The sequence below is a fragment of the Sceloporus occidentalis genome, unplaced genomic scaffold, assembly GCF_023333645.1.
Source record: "Sceloporus occidentalis isolate IW3139 unplaced genomic scaffold, rSceOcc1.0.p SCAF_3, whole genome shotgun sequence".
Classification (NCBI taxonomy): Eukaryota; Metazoa; Chordata; class Lepidosauria; order Squamata; family Phrynosomatidae; genus Sceloporus; species Sceloporus occidentalis.
The window spans coordinates 158,725,459-158,739,483 of record NW_028316983.1 but is presented as its reverse complement, the minus strand read 5'-3'; the positions used below and the strand labels follow the sequence as shown (position 1 = coordinate 158,739,483).

The following is a 14,025-nucleotide window of genomic DNA, read 5'->3' as shown; positions in this document are numbered from 1 at the left end:
CATCTTCGTCACAAAACATTTCCATGCCCCGTGTAACCCAGAAAGTAAATATAGAAAGACAGAGATGATATGACACAGCTCTATGTGTCCTCTGAGGTGCACATCATGCTCCTATGCACTCTGGCTTCCCCCTGACTATATATAGATATTTCTGATACTGAAATTAATGGGGCTGGGTTGCAGTCCCTCAGACAACTGGGGGGCCGAAGCCAAAAAATAAATAATTAAATGATTTTTAAAGAAAAACTAAATAAATAAATAAAAAATAAGCACTGCCTCGTACTCTCCTCATGCAACGCCTTTCAAAACGCAGTTCCCCCAAAACCATTCACAGCCTCAGGAGTAGTAGTCTTCCTTCTTTTTCCTCCTCCTCCCTCTTCCTTCTTCCTCCTCCTCTCTGTTTTCCTCTTTCCTCTTCCTCCCCTTCTTCCTTCTCTGCTTCCTTCATCTCTCTTTCTCTTCCTTCCTCCCCTTTCCTCTTCTTCTCCTCCCTGTTCCGTCTCCCTTTCCCCTTTTTCCTCCTCTTCTTGTTTCCTCTTCCTTCCCTCCTTCCTCCTTCTTTCCTATTCTTCTTCCTCCATCCTAGTCCTTCATCCTCCTCCTTCCTTTTCCTCCTTTTCTTCCTTCTCTTCCTTTCCTCCCCCTTCTTCTTCCTTTCCCCTTTTTCCTCCTCCTCTTCCTTTTTTCCTCCCCTCCTTCCCCCTTCTTCCATCTCTTTCCTATTCTTCCTCCTCCTCCTCCTCCTCCTTCCTTGTCCTCCCTTTCTTCCTTCTCCTTCTCCCTCTTCTTCTCGTTCCTCTTGCTCCACTTTCCTCTTTTTCCTCTTCTTCATCTCTCTTCCCTCCGGAGAGAGAGGTCTGGTGGAAGAAAGGCCGCGAGGGAGCCCAGGACGGCGACCTGTGGAAGCTGCGGAGGGGGCGGCAATTGGCGGCAGGACCGGGCTGGGGCCGGTCCCAAGGCCTCGCCAGGCCAGATCCGGCCCATGGGCCGTAGTTTGCTGACCCCTGATCTGTAATATGTGCAGAGAGGGGTGACCAAGATAGTAAAAGGTGTGAAAATCAAGCCTTATGAAGAGCATTTTAGAGAGTTGAGTATGTTTAACTTGGAGAAGAGAAGCAAAGAGGTGACATGATAGCCATATCTGAAGGGATAGCATGTAGAAGACGGAGCCATATTGTTTTATGCTGCTCCAGGGACTAGAACACAAACCAGTGGATTCAAATTACAAGAAAAGAGATTTCATCTAAACATAAGGAGGAACATCTTTACTGTAACAACTGTTCAACAGTGGAACAGACTGTCTAATGGAGTCTTGCTTGTCTTTCTTTTTTTTAAAAAAGAAGATCTTAAATAGAGAGCATCTTTCAGGAGTGTTTTAGTTGTGCATTTCTGCATGACAGGTGGTTGTAAACCACTTAGACACTGTTAGTTCAGTATGAAGTGATACATAAATGAAGCTGTTTTTGTTTGTATGGTTGGGGGTCTCACCAGTTTCTCAGAGATCAAAATGATCCTGATTATTGAATTAATTTTTATGCCTCAAAGTTACATATTGCTGTATGTTTCATAACTTTTTTATAAATAATTGTAAGTTAAAGATATCTCAATGTAGTGCTGTTTTGCACATTCATGAGGTCCCCTCCCAGGTCAAAGAATAATTTGTAGTGGATTTTCATTGGGACAGCAGCAAAAACATATACAGTATCCCTTTCCATATGTTCTTATAGGCATTTCTGTTTCGTTGTCCTGAATAGCCTGTCCCCATTTCTGATATTATATTGTTTTGTCTAATTTGGCACATTTATTTCTTTCTATCCCTATATTTTTAGTCCTATGTGAAAAAGAGAGTTTCACAGACTTGTGGTGGACCTATTTCTGTGGGCCTTTATTTCCCATCTTGATAATTCATTGCCAGCCAAATGTTTCCTCCTAGTTTGGTGACAGCTGTGGTTGAAAACAAAATGTCAGATGCCAAGTTCTGTCTGGCAATGACCTTCCTAGAGTAAGATCCTTTTTGTACAAAACAAAGGTCTGCAAGATTTAACACGCAAATATAGTCAGCAATGCCCTCATGACACTAATTTAAATGGTTTTGATTTAAATGCAGGAAACTGAAAGAATGGTGTGGTGGAGGAGGATTCCATAGTTCAGGGATCCTTATTTCATGTAAAGAATAATAACATAAGACATCACTGAAAAGACCACAAAAGCCAGAAGCAGGAAAGTTCCAGCAAAGAAGAGTTATGCTTAAAAGCACTTGGGAATTTCCAAGCTGTGTCTGTTAAAAGAACAGCTAAATCCTCTTGACACTTTGGACATCTGCAAAACCCTGTTAGCCACAAAGCATTGAGAGAAGTGTTTGCACCATCTGTAAAACAAGATAATTCTGCAGAAACATTTAGCTCTGAGATATTGGGGGGCAAAAGTATATCAGTGAAACAGGGCCACACAATCCCTTTCCTGCCCCTCTTCTAAATAGCAGAGGCTAAAAACTGGTCATATGTCAGCAGTCATGAGGGAAGATTGCTACTGTGGTGGACTATATGGCTGGATAAGAGGTGACTTTTAGACGAGGACATGGTGGAAACATGAGGAAATGTTGACAGTAGGTTCTGCAAGGCATCCCCTTTGCCCTAGGCTTTTGAGGCTGGATCTGCATCAGCAACATACAGTCAGTCCTTCTTATACACAGATTTTTTATACACGGATTCAAGCATACACGGTTTGAAACTGTTCAAAAAAAGTATAAATTTCAATTATCAAACCTTGATTTTCCATTTTTTATAAGGGACACTATTTTGCTATGTCATTATATTCAATGGGACTTGAGCATACACGGATTTTGTTATACATGGGGGATCTTGGAACCAAACCCCAGCGTATAACAAGGCTCCACTGTAATTCAGATCCAGTTGGTAGGATAATTTGGAGGTTACCAATGAGTGAGGGAATCACACTCTCATTAGACAGACTGTATCTGCTTAATGGCATGAGAGAGCAGCAAGATGTTAATTATTTACATGTTTATTGCTTTATATTATTACCTGGAAAGGAAATAACTGTGTGTGGATATATAATCTGAAATGCCAAAAAATTAATAAAATAAAAATAAATTTCTATTTTTTAAAAAAAAAATGACAATAGAAGGAAAGAAAGATAAACAAATAAGGCAAAAAAGAAAAGACAACCGAAACAAATAAAGAAATGGAAAATGGTTACATCCCATGTAAGTCAGATGTTAAGTGAAAATAATGCATTTAAAATATTGTTCCCTTTATTTTGAAGATAAAAATATAAACTTGGTAGTCTGGGGATTTTCTACATACTGGTAGTTCTTTTTAATAACAATAATAAATCGGGTACAATTTCTTTTCCATAATCTGAGGAGACCCTATGATAAATATTTGTCTCTACTTTGCACATAAAATAAAATCATGACATACTGTAGGAAAATCAGAAATTATCATTTTATCACTAATGTAAATTGATGTATCAACTTGACAAACCATCAGTTGGTCATACACCTTGACTAGGTAGAGAGAAGCACAAATTATCACTTTGTCTCAGGAAGTAAAATGTCTTAGAGCTTAATGAGACAAACAAACAAACAACCTCCATATAAATACCATATCACTATATCTAATTAAAAGAGATTCCACACGTTTATGCTTTTAATTAAAGAAATGTCTTATTTGCTGTAACCTAGTTGGATATAAATTTCTTGGGAAGTTACTTCAAGTTTTTATCAGCAGAAAGAGAAAACTGGATTTCCATTTCCCAAAGATTCCACACTGTTATTTTGTTTTTGTTTTTTATATTGCATTCCGGGTAACCCACAAATTATTTCAGAGTACTTATTTGCTGAAGGCTCAGACAGAGCATCATATAATTTATGGTAGTTGGCATTAAACATGACAAACAAGAACTCAAACAGAAATATTCCAGTAGTGGATTCCAGCTCTGGTCATTCTATGGCTGCATGCCACATACAGTATCGGACTAGCCTGCCATTCACAGACATGACCAACTCTGCACTTTATCATTGATAGCCTAAATATCATTGTGCATCACAGTTGCCCAAAACTTAATATTTTCAGTTTCTTTTATCATTTTAAATTATGTAATAATAATAATAATAATAATAATTTGTTTTATTTATATACCGCTATTCCAAAGATCATAGCGGTGAACATCAAGTAAGCTAATTAGCAAGTAAGCTAATTTGCCCCCAACAGTCTGGGTACTCATTTTAGCGACCTCAGAAGGATGCAAGCCTGAGTCGAGCTTGGGCCCTTTTGCTGGTCTTGAACTCGCAACCTTGTGGTTTACGAGTGAATGACTGCAGTACAGGCATTTAACCACTGCGCCACCAGGGCAGGCTACTCTGATACTGTGCTTTTCTTACTCCCTAACTCTTGCTAAAACTTCTACAACCCCTTGTAAAACCAGCACCACCTGCCTTGCAAGAGCTTGTATCCCATGCATCATGTTGCAGGAGCATACTGTCCCATCTTATAATATTAGGGGAAGAACTACACTACCAATAGAGAAATGTTATACTAGATTGTCCTGAGATCTCTGCTAGAAATTCTTACCCTATATCCCCTCCAGCTCCACCCTACACCATGTAGCAGCTCTGAACAGGCAGCCATGTTAATCTGTTATAATAAAAGCAATGGATTCCTGTAGCATCCTAAAGACAAACATATTCATTATTGAAGGGATCTCAGTAAACTATGGTCCACTGAATGAGCTACACTGACCTAAATCCAATATGGCCCTTGGCTTCCAACACAAGCAAGATGTGTAACCTAAAAGTAGCTCCAAAGAATTCCCAATTTTTCCAGGGATTATTTTGGGAACCACGGGGGGGGGGGGGGCATTGCTGTGGTAAAGGGGGGTTGCAGCTACAGAAGTCAAATATTGAATCCTGTCCATGAAGTATTATACATAATTTCAGGTATATATCCAATACAGATCCAGCATGTTGTAGCAGTGTTGGACTAGGACTAAAAGAGACCATGATTCAAATCACTGCTAGGCCATGGAAACTCCCAGGTGACCTTGGGCAACTCATACTCTCATGGAATACATTTTGCCAATTAAAAATAAATGTTTAAAGATGAGAACAAAAATAAATGTTTAAAGATGAGAACAATCTCCTGGGTCCTTGTTCTCATCTTTAAACATTTATTTCAAGTGCATTTGTTCACTCCAATATTCTCCAGCAGAGGCCCTCCTTTACCACCTCCCTGCCCTTTGCTCACAGGTCCAGTTTCCAAAACAGAAAGCCTGCAGGCAAGGGAGCTACTCTTCTTCACCGGCCATCTGCCTGAATACATAGAGAAGTAGATCCTAAAACCATCCTTGTGGAGTTTATTTCAATCACAAGGAGTTCTTGGTTTAAATGATCCAGTGCTTCCATTCCATCTGCATGATGTTCTGCACACACTGGCTAAAACAAGGGATGGGGAGTACCAGGCGTCCCAAGCATCTATCAAATAGCTACTGCTACATGCCCTATGCATTTGAATACAATGAATAAATAGTAAGAATCTGAGAAATTCCCAGGATTAATTAATACAAGAAACAGGGGCTTTCTCCAGTTCTTCGGAAGCCTCTTCCATTGATGGCAACTTATTCAGAGCTTAGGAATGTTAACCTTTTGGGGATACTGCTCCCAGAATCCCCAGCCAGCAGGTTCAATGGCTTACTCTCCAACTGTTCCAATTTGGCAGGGATAGACTTGATTAATCCTCCATCATCCTACTTTTTATAACTGCTTTTAAAATGTCCCAGTTTCTCTCTCTTCCTTCAGGGGGCAGGGCCAAAAGCGCATGCTCTCACCTCCCTGCCCAACCTGGCTTTACACTCAAGTAAACCTATACCAGGCAGGAAAAAAGGGGTGCCCTGGACCTCTCTTTCATTGCCCAGAGCATCTTTCCACTTGAATAAACTTGCACTGGGCAAGGAGGATGGGGTGACCCGGGTCTCTCCCTCCCTGCTGCACACCAAGGCGTGCAGCAGGGATGTGTGGAGAGGCCTCTCAGCTGAGTGTCACCCTTCTTCTGGGGTGTCACCCAGTACTGTCCACACCCCCTACATCCCTTATTGATGCCACTGGTTTGTACTCAACTCAGTGAAGGGGCAGGGCAAAAGAAGGCAACAGCATCTTTCCCTTCTCCATAGATTCAGGCAAAGGCAAACTGTTGCAGCCTCTCCTAGCCTGTCTCTTCTTCCTCATTAATAATTATTGCCATATTGATGAACATACTTTAACATTAACATTGTTTGGCCATGCATTGTCCAATTTTCATACGTGAAATGTTAGGCAATATGCAGTGTCCCTTCAGAATGGGTGATGCTGGTAGATATAACCCAAAAAATTAACTTTTCAAAGCGCTACCACATTTTTCCTTGTATCAGATTATCTACTTGAAATCCTCATCCAGAACGTGAATTCTGCTCATTTTCCTTATAATACCTGCAATGGAAGTGGCTCAGAAAAGTACTATAAAAACAAATAATACTTGCAATAAACAATGGCAAATACATATGAATCAAGCTTAAAGCCTTTCATTGTACTGTGTTAGAGTTACTTTATTAGTGTTCTAAACTTTCTAGTTGCATTTAAAGGTTACCTTTAAGGGCATTTTTTGTAGACATTTTGAATGGATTTCCCCCCCAGTTTTATGCCATCCTTTTATCAGTCCTTAGGACTGATATGCAAACACATACACACACAATTTTATTTCTCAAATTTTGATAAACTCTCAAGTTTGGCCATAGATTCTTTATTCAGACTAGACAGAGTTTTTATTTTGCACATGATTTAATTGGCATTGTTGATTAAAAAACACCAAGGAGGGAAGGTAGGATGACCTTTTAATAGTTTGATGTTCTTTTAATAGTGTGATGTTTAATTACATTTTAACAGCAACATTACTGCTATTACTGAGGTCTTTGCATGTGTTATTTTTTAATTTTTGTAAGCCACCTTGAGTTCCAGTTTTGGGGCAAATGTGGAATATAAATGACTAAATAACACAAAACGCTAAATATTTTAAATGTCTGTTTCCACATGGGATTTCTGGCAGGTGGCTCTGCTACTCACTTTGGAGTATATTATAGTCATGCAGTTCTTGAAATGTCACTTGCATTCACCATCTAGACAGCTTTAACCAGAATCTGCTTTCACATTTGGATGTGACCTTTCTTGGTACCTTGTCCAAGCAACCTTTTATTAGAGAAATAATATATAAATATTAATATTTCCCATTTGCGCTCACTTTCGTGGACATATTTTAAATAAAAAAATTGCTATCAGCAAATATTCAATATTCAACATTGGGGTGGTAGATGGCTATTCCACACAACACATTCCTAGGAAAAATTTCCAATGTCATCCAAGAACCTACTTTGTACGCAACTTACACAACTGCATTTCCTCAGCAATCCACAATGAAAAGCTTAAAAGAGAACAATGTTATTATAGAATTTTATGCCAGAACACCTGTCTTGTTGGCATGCTCAGTTTTCAGTAACAAGATTTTCTTTCAGAACTGGAAGACAGAAACCCTTGAATGAAGATGCAGTATCTCACTGCAAGAGTTAAAACAACTGCGTAATGCTGAAAGTGGGTGACATACTGTGTTTTATACGATATATGAGTGTGGTGTCCTTAGGGCCATCCCAAAAAGTCATCTGGAACTCCATTCAGCCTTCTCTTATCTACCCAAAGGAAACAACAAAACTTTAAAGTACACACAGAGAGCTTGTTCTGGGTCTACACGCAATGAGGCAGGGATAAGGAATTTATGGCACCAATATGGTCTCTGTGCACAATGATTTTACCACCTGTTAATCAATTATGAATCCTGACCTTCCATACTAGAAGCTAACTGGCAACAAGGTGTTCTGCAAATCCCCTTGGTGATCAATCATGACAAGACACCTAATGCTCAATTACCATCTTGTGTCTGGAGTAGTCTTTTGTTAACATTTTCTCTGTCATGCAATGGCAGAAAAGAGGAGATAGTGAGCCCGTAGTGACTCATTATAATTGGTATGTTCCTTTTCCAACATTTATGAAACCTTTGTTGGATCACGTTTTCTTCAAAATGCAGGTGCAATGTCGCGTGTTATAATATGTGCTAAGACGACTCCTTTTGAAAAGCAATTCACCCATTTCTTCTTCCAGTTTCTTACTGATTCTTTAAAGTAATGTCCTTTTTAACATGTGCCAATTGACTGAAATTTTCCGACACACAAATGTTGAGATTACATATGGGGTCACAATCCCTTTCCTAGTTCCCCCCAAAACAAACATAACTACACAACTGCTGCTCACATGCATCTCCTGTTATCCTTGTTTTATATTCCTTTTGCTTTTCAATCTCCATGGCCTCCTTCATTATATGATTGACAGGGACCACAGGATGAGAAATGGTAGGGATATAAATCCTTGTAAATATCATTCCAGCACCTCTGAGTATTCCTTGCCTAAGAAAACCCTATGAAGTCCATGGGGTCACCATAAATGGATAGACAACTTTAAAACGCACATACACACACATACACCAACTGAAAAATTATATTCCCACCACCACCACCACAATTCTACAATTCAAGGGCTATTCTTGCCCCCATGCCAGTTTGGGATTTATTGTGCATGAAAAGCTCATATGGGTGAGTGTGGGGGAAGTGCTATTTTCAATGTAGAAAATCATGTTTTCTTTTCTGTAAATGGCATTCCTGGGCAGAAAATGGTATTTTCTGCACACACACACACACACACACACTTCCTCACAGAGAAAAGTCCTGAACTGTAAAGATTCTCATCGCAGGAGAATTCTCCTCATCAGAGTTTCCTGACAGTTGAGAAACCGCTTTTTCATTGATGCACTGAATATTTTTGAGTATTCTTTCCTCCTCTGGCAAGTAGTCCTCCTTTCCAATTCCATGTTCCAACAATTTACTTAGGTGACAGAAGAATCCAGAAGGTGTGTGCAGAAATACCATTTGTGATACTGTACACGTTTCTTCAGGGCCAGTACATTGTCCTGGGTGACTCAAGGCTAAATTACATACTACACAAAAATGTGTCTTTCCAGTCAATACAGCAGTATTCTGATTTCAGTTCAGAGCGGCAGCAGAGAGGCTACTAGTTAATGGGATCAAAGGAGGCATATTGAGAAAATGTAAGCTTATTCTTTCCTGCTGTGATTCTGAGGAAAATCTGATAGCTTTGAAGGACAATCTCCTCTCTTTCACCACAAGACTTTCATATTGTGTGTGTGTAAATATGGGAAATTTTTTAGAGGTGTGGAGCATAATCCTAATGACTTTCAGGTGCAAGGACACGTTAACTTGCATTTTATGAGCTGGCTGATGATGAAGCTTCCCTCCACCCCCACACACATTTCTTTACCGTTTAAAAAGCAAAGCTGCTGCAGCATGACTGTGGCTTCAAGGACATTTTGAAATTGTACAGCCCACTGGCACCACTGAAAAATTTCCCTTCATGGCAAATATCAACTTTAGAATTTTCCTCAAGACCACAAAGAGGGAAGAAACCCTACTCCCTGCATGGCTGCTCTGATGCTATCATTGGGCCTGAACAGACAGGCCAAAATAAAGCTGCTTCAGGTCACTTTTGATACGGATTTACCAAAATCTTTTAATTTCTCCTTGTTTCAGGTGGAAAGATTTTAAAATTTGACTATGGGAGTTATTTGAAAACAGGGGAATTCATCCATCTAAGGCCCAAGGCTTTGAATGCCTAGTAGTTATAAGTCTCGGCTTGAATACCTCTGTGTGTAACTATAGTTATATCTACACTGCACAATTATAGCAGTTTAATACCACTTTAACTGCCATGGCTGCATCCTATGGAACCCTGGGATTTGTAGTCTAGGGAGGTTTACTTAGAATTCTCTAGTGCACTACCCTGTACAGCTGGCAGAGACTTCAAACATCCCTAACAAACTACAAATCCTAGGAGCCATGATAGTTAAAAAATATCAAAGTACTATAACTATGTAGTGTGGTTACACATTATGCTTTGAGGGACATCTGGTGTCCCTCAAGGAGCTATTCTGTCCCCCATGCTATTTAACATTTACATGAAACCGCTGGGAGAGATCATTCAGAGACATGGGGCACGGTGTTATCAGTACGCTGATGACACCCAAATATGTTTCTCTGTGTCTCCGACTGACGCAGTGACTAGGGACGGCATCTCTCCTCTAAATGCCTGTCTGGAGTCAGTAATGGGCTGGATGAGGGAAAACAGACTCAGTTTGAATCCAGAGAAAACGGAAGTACTCGTGATAGGTTCTCCTGGTCTGGGAAAAGAAATTTGTCCACCTGTCCTGAATGGGGTCACGCACCCCTCGAAGGACTCAGTTCACAGTCTGGGGGTGCTTCTGGACTCGTCGCTCCACCTTATATCTCAGGTGGATGCGACGGTCAGGAGCACTTGTTACCAGCTTTGGCTGATACGCCAGCTGCGACCCTACCTGGGCCGGAGGGACCTTGAAACGGTGGTACACGCTCTGGTAACCTCTCGGTTGGATTTCTGTAATGCGCTCTACATGGGGCAACCCTTGTACCAAACCCGGAAGCTTCAATTAGTGCAGAATATGGCAGCAAGGCTGGTCACTGGTAGCTCCAGGACCAGCCATATAACACCTATTTTGCAGGATCTACATTGGCTGCCCATTCACTTCCGGGCACAATACAAGGTGTTGGTTATTACCTATAAAGCCCTAAATGGCTTGGGCCCAGGGTACTTGGAGGACCGCCTCTCCCCATATAATCCACCCCGCACTCTTAGATCAGTCGAGAAGCAATTGCTAAGGGTTCCCAAGACGAGATATATCTCGTCTTCTCAAAGGCCCCGCAGATCTGGAACTCTCTTCCCGACAGTCTCCGCTCTGTCACCTCCCTTGACCAGTTCAGGAAGGAACTTAAGACCTATCTCTTCCAACAAGCTTTCCCCCATGTATCTTGACATCTGTTTTCTCCCCCGTTATACAGTGCTATTCGGCTAGTTTGTTTCTCTGGTTTTATTTTTTGAAAATTGTATATGTTTTATTAGGATGCTTTTTATGATTTTTTTAACTTGGTATGTTTTATACTGTATACTGTTTGATATATCCATGTTGTAACCCGCTTTGATCTTTGGAAAAGCGGGCTAGAAATAAACAGTATTATTATTATTATTATTATTATTATTATTATTGTGATTAATTATTATTGTATTTTGGGGAAAGGGATCTGTGTGGCAAGCAAATAAGTATCATCCTCTGCATGCTAGAAATAGTTGCATCCCTTTCAGTTGCATTGTGCTGATGGAGAATAATTTTGTTGCAGTTGATTTTTGAAGTATTGGCCAAAACAGGGACAGCCAGTGAATCTACTCCTGGGGTGGTGTAGGGAGCAGAAAATCAAGTTTTACCTTTACCACCACTTCTCTCATGGCTATGTGGGAGGAACAACCATAAAAAGGAAAGTGGATCTGCTGCTCCTATGGTGGCAGGCCCACCAGCCACCTGTTCTACTACCATTCATACGCAGGATGGAAAAAGCTTAGCTGAGAAGATTCCTTACAAACCATTTCATTCCTATCCTGATTGCAAAACCAGTGTAACACATATCAGTCCACGATGATCAAAACTTTAATGAGAAATTTTCTTTATGTATACATATAAATAATGATGTCCGCTATCCATTTCTTGCCTAGCATCCCTACATTATCCCCCCCCAATTTTTCCCACTATGAAGATTCCTGCACAAATTTCAGAGCCCCTGAAGTCATTTCTTTCTTTCTTTCTTTCTTTCTTTCTTTCTTTCTGTCTGTCTGTCTGTCTGTCTGTCTGTCTGTCTTTCTTTCTTTCTTTCTTTCTTGCAACCCCCCTTCCTCTGATGCAAAAATAATAATAAAAAAGAGCTGAATTTCTCAAGAGAAACACGATGTGATAAATTATCCACTAATAGCGTACAAGCCTAGTTCCAAGAAGTCCGTTTTTGAAGGAAAATTCCTGATGTTCTGAGGCGAAAGCCAGAGGTGTCATAACTCTGAAGAAGGGGAATGAAAGAGGCACTGTCTCCAGGTGCACCAGGCGAGGAGCTGTACCTCATTTCATGTTAGGGAGACTGCTTCAAATCTTTGGTTGCAATCCAAAGCTGTTCTGGCAGCTAGCATCCTGTATTAAAAATTTATAAACCACAAAAGGGCCTTTTCTTAAAAGAAAGTTAATTCTGGATGGATAGCCTGAAATACTTTAAAAGGGACAGCAGTCAGAAGCAGTTAGGTGGAAAATTGGATGCAAGTAATGGCTTCTCACTCCATCAGAATCAACTAAAAATACAGAAACGTGATTTCATGGGAAGGAAAGCTCTACAGGTCAAAATTTCATGTAGAAATCATCAGGTAAGAACTCTCTAATCAGACCTTCAATTAAGGTACCATACTTTTATAAGTCATTTTGCCTATCATATAGTAACATTATATTAGTGGACACTCATAGGTTTATTTTATCTCTCATTTTAAAAAAAAGCTGTAATGCCAGCTACACATAAATGTACAGTCTTTAAATGCACAGCCCAATCACAGCTAACAAACAACATTTTGCATTATATGTGACAGTGGAGGATGAAGAATTCAGACACATAGCCATGTTAGTTTGGAATATCAGTATGCAAAGGGATCTTGTAACACCTTTCAGACTAACTGTGCAAGAGAATTTGTAGTATAAGCTTTTGAACATCTGATGTACATCTGAGGCCGTTGACCAAAAAAAGGTTATGCTACAGCTTTGTTTGCATAGTTAGCCTCAAAGGTGATACAAGATTATGAGCCTTGGTGATGCAGAGGTTAAATGCCAGTACTGCAGCCACTCACTCACAAATCCCTAGGCTGCGAATTCAATGCCAGCCAGGGGCTCGGGGTTGACTCAGCCTAGCATCCTTCTGAGGTCACTAAAATGAGTACCCAGCTTGTTATAAGCCATTTAGAGGCTGCTATTGCTACAAGATTACAGTGGAGGATGAAAATATGGGTGGAATTTTTGTGTTATTTGTCCTTTTATTAAGTTATTATTTGAAAGCTGAATTTCATTCCAAGAGAGGGGAGAAAGCATTAATTAATTACAGGTTTTAAACTCTCTGCTCTTTCACATTGGGATTAATGGTTATGTCAATGATACCGTGGCCATTATTTTAAAAAGACAGCAAATTTGCTTCAACAACATGCAATGTGGAGAGTGGCTAACAGAGTGATCAGCTGCATGGTCTTAAAACACCTTTAGATTCTCTGCCAAGGTAAATGCTGGTTACCGAATCGGAATAAAAGCCTCAATAAACATACTTGATAATTTAAATTGGGGAATTACACTATCATCTGTAAAGGAGGACATAAGGCCATTCTAGATTAATTTGCTATCAGACCATGCCAATATCATGTGTGTATGTGCCTTCAGGTTGTATATCAATTTAAGGAAATCCCCTGAATTTCAGAGGGTTTTCGTAGGTAAGCAATACTCAGAAGTGGATTGCCATTGCCTTCCTCTGCCTATAGTCCACAGGACTTCGTATTGCTTGGCTATCTCCCATCCAAGTACTAACCTAGGTTGACTTACTTACCTTCCAAAATGAGACAGGATTTGGTGCCTTTAGGTTATTTAGATTTTATTGGATGGGAAATACTGTGTGAGAATATATATGTGTATATATCTTGTTTGTTTGGTCTAACATGGAGTTGCACTCAGGGATTTTCAAGGTAATTAGGTAGACCAGGGAGGTTGAGCTAGTGAGATCTAAAAATACAACACAACGGGATTTGGGATTTATTTGTTTTTGCCAGCTTTAAATGAGGTGTAGCATAGTGAGTGGGGAGATTGCTTTTACAAGCATAAGATTGCTTGTTGTGTCTTTCTTCACATTTGCAATCTAATATCTCCTGAACCAGTGTCTGCTGTCAGTAATGGACTCGATGAAGGTGAATAAATTGAAGCTTAATCC

The 14,025-nt window shown here is 40.0% G+C and overlaps 1 protein-coding gene across 4 annotated transcripts in view; it reads right to left on the bottom strand.

The window, feature by feature from the left end:
* The window catches only part of LOC149316991 (uncharacterized), a 124,064-nt gene that overhangs the window by 43,010 nt on the left and 67,029 nt on the right, over window positions 1-14,025 (bottom strand). The gene's annotated exons all lie outside the window — the stretch shown is intronic.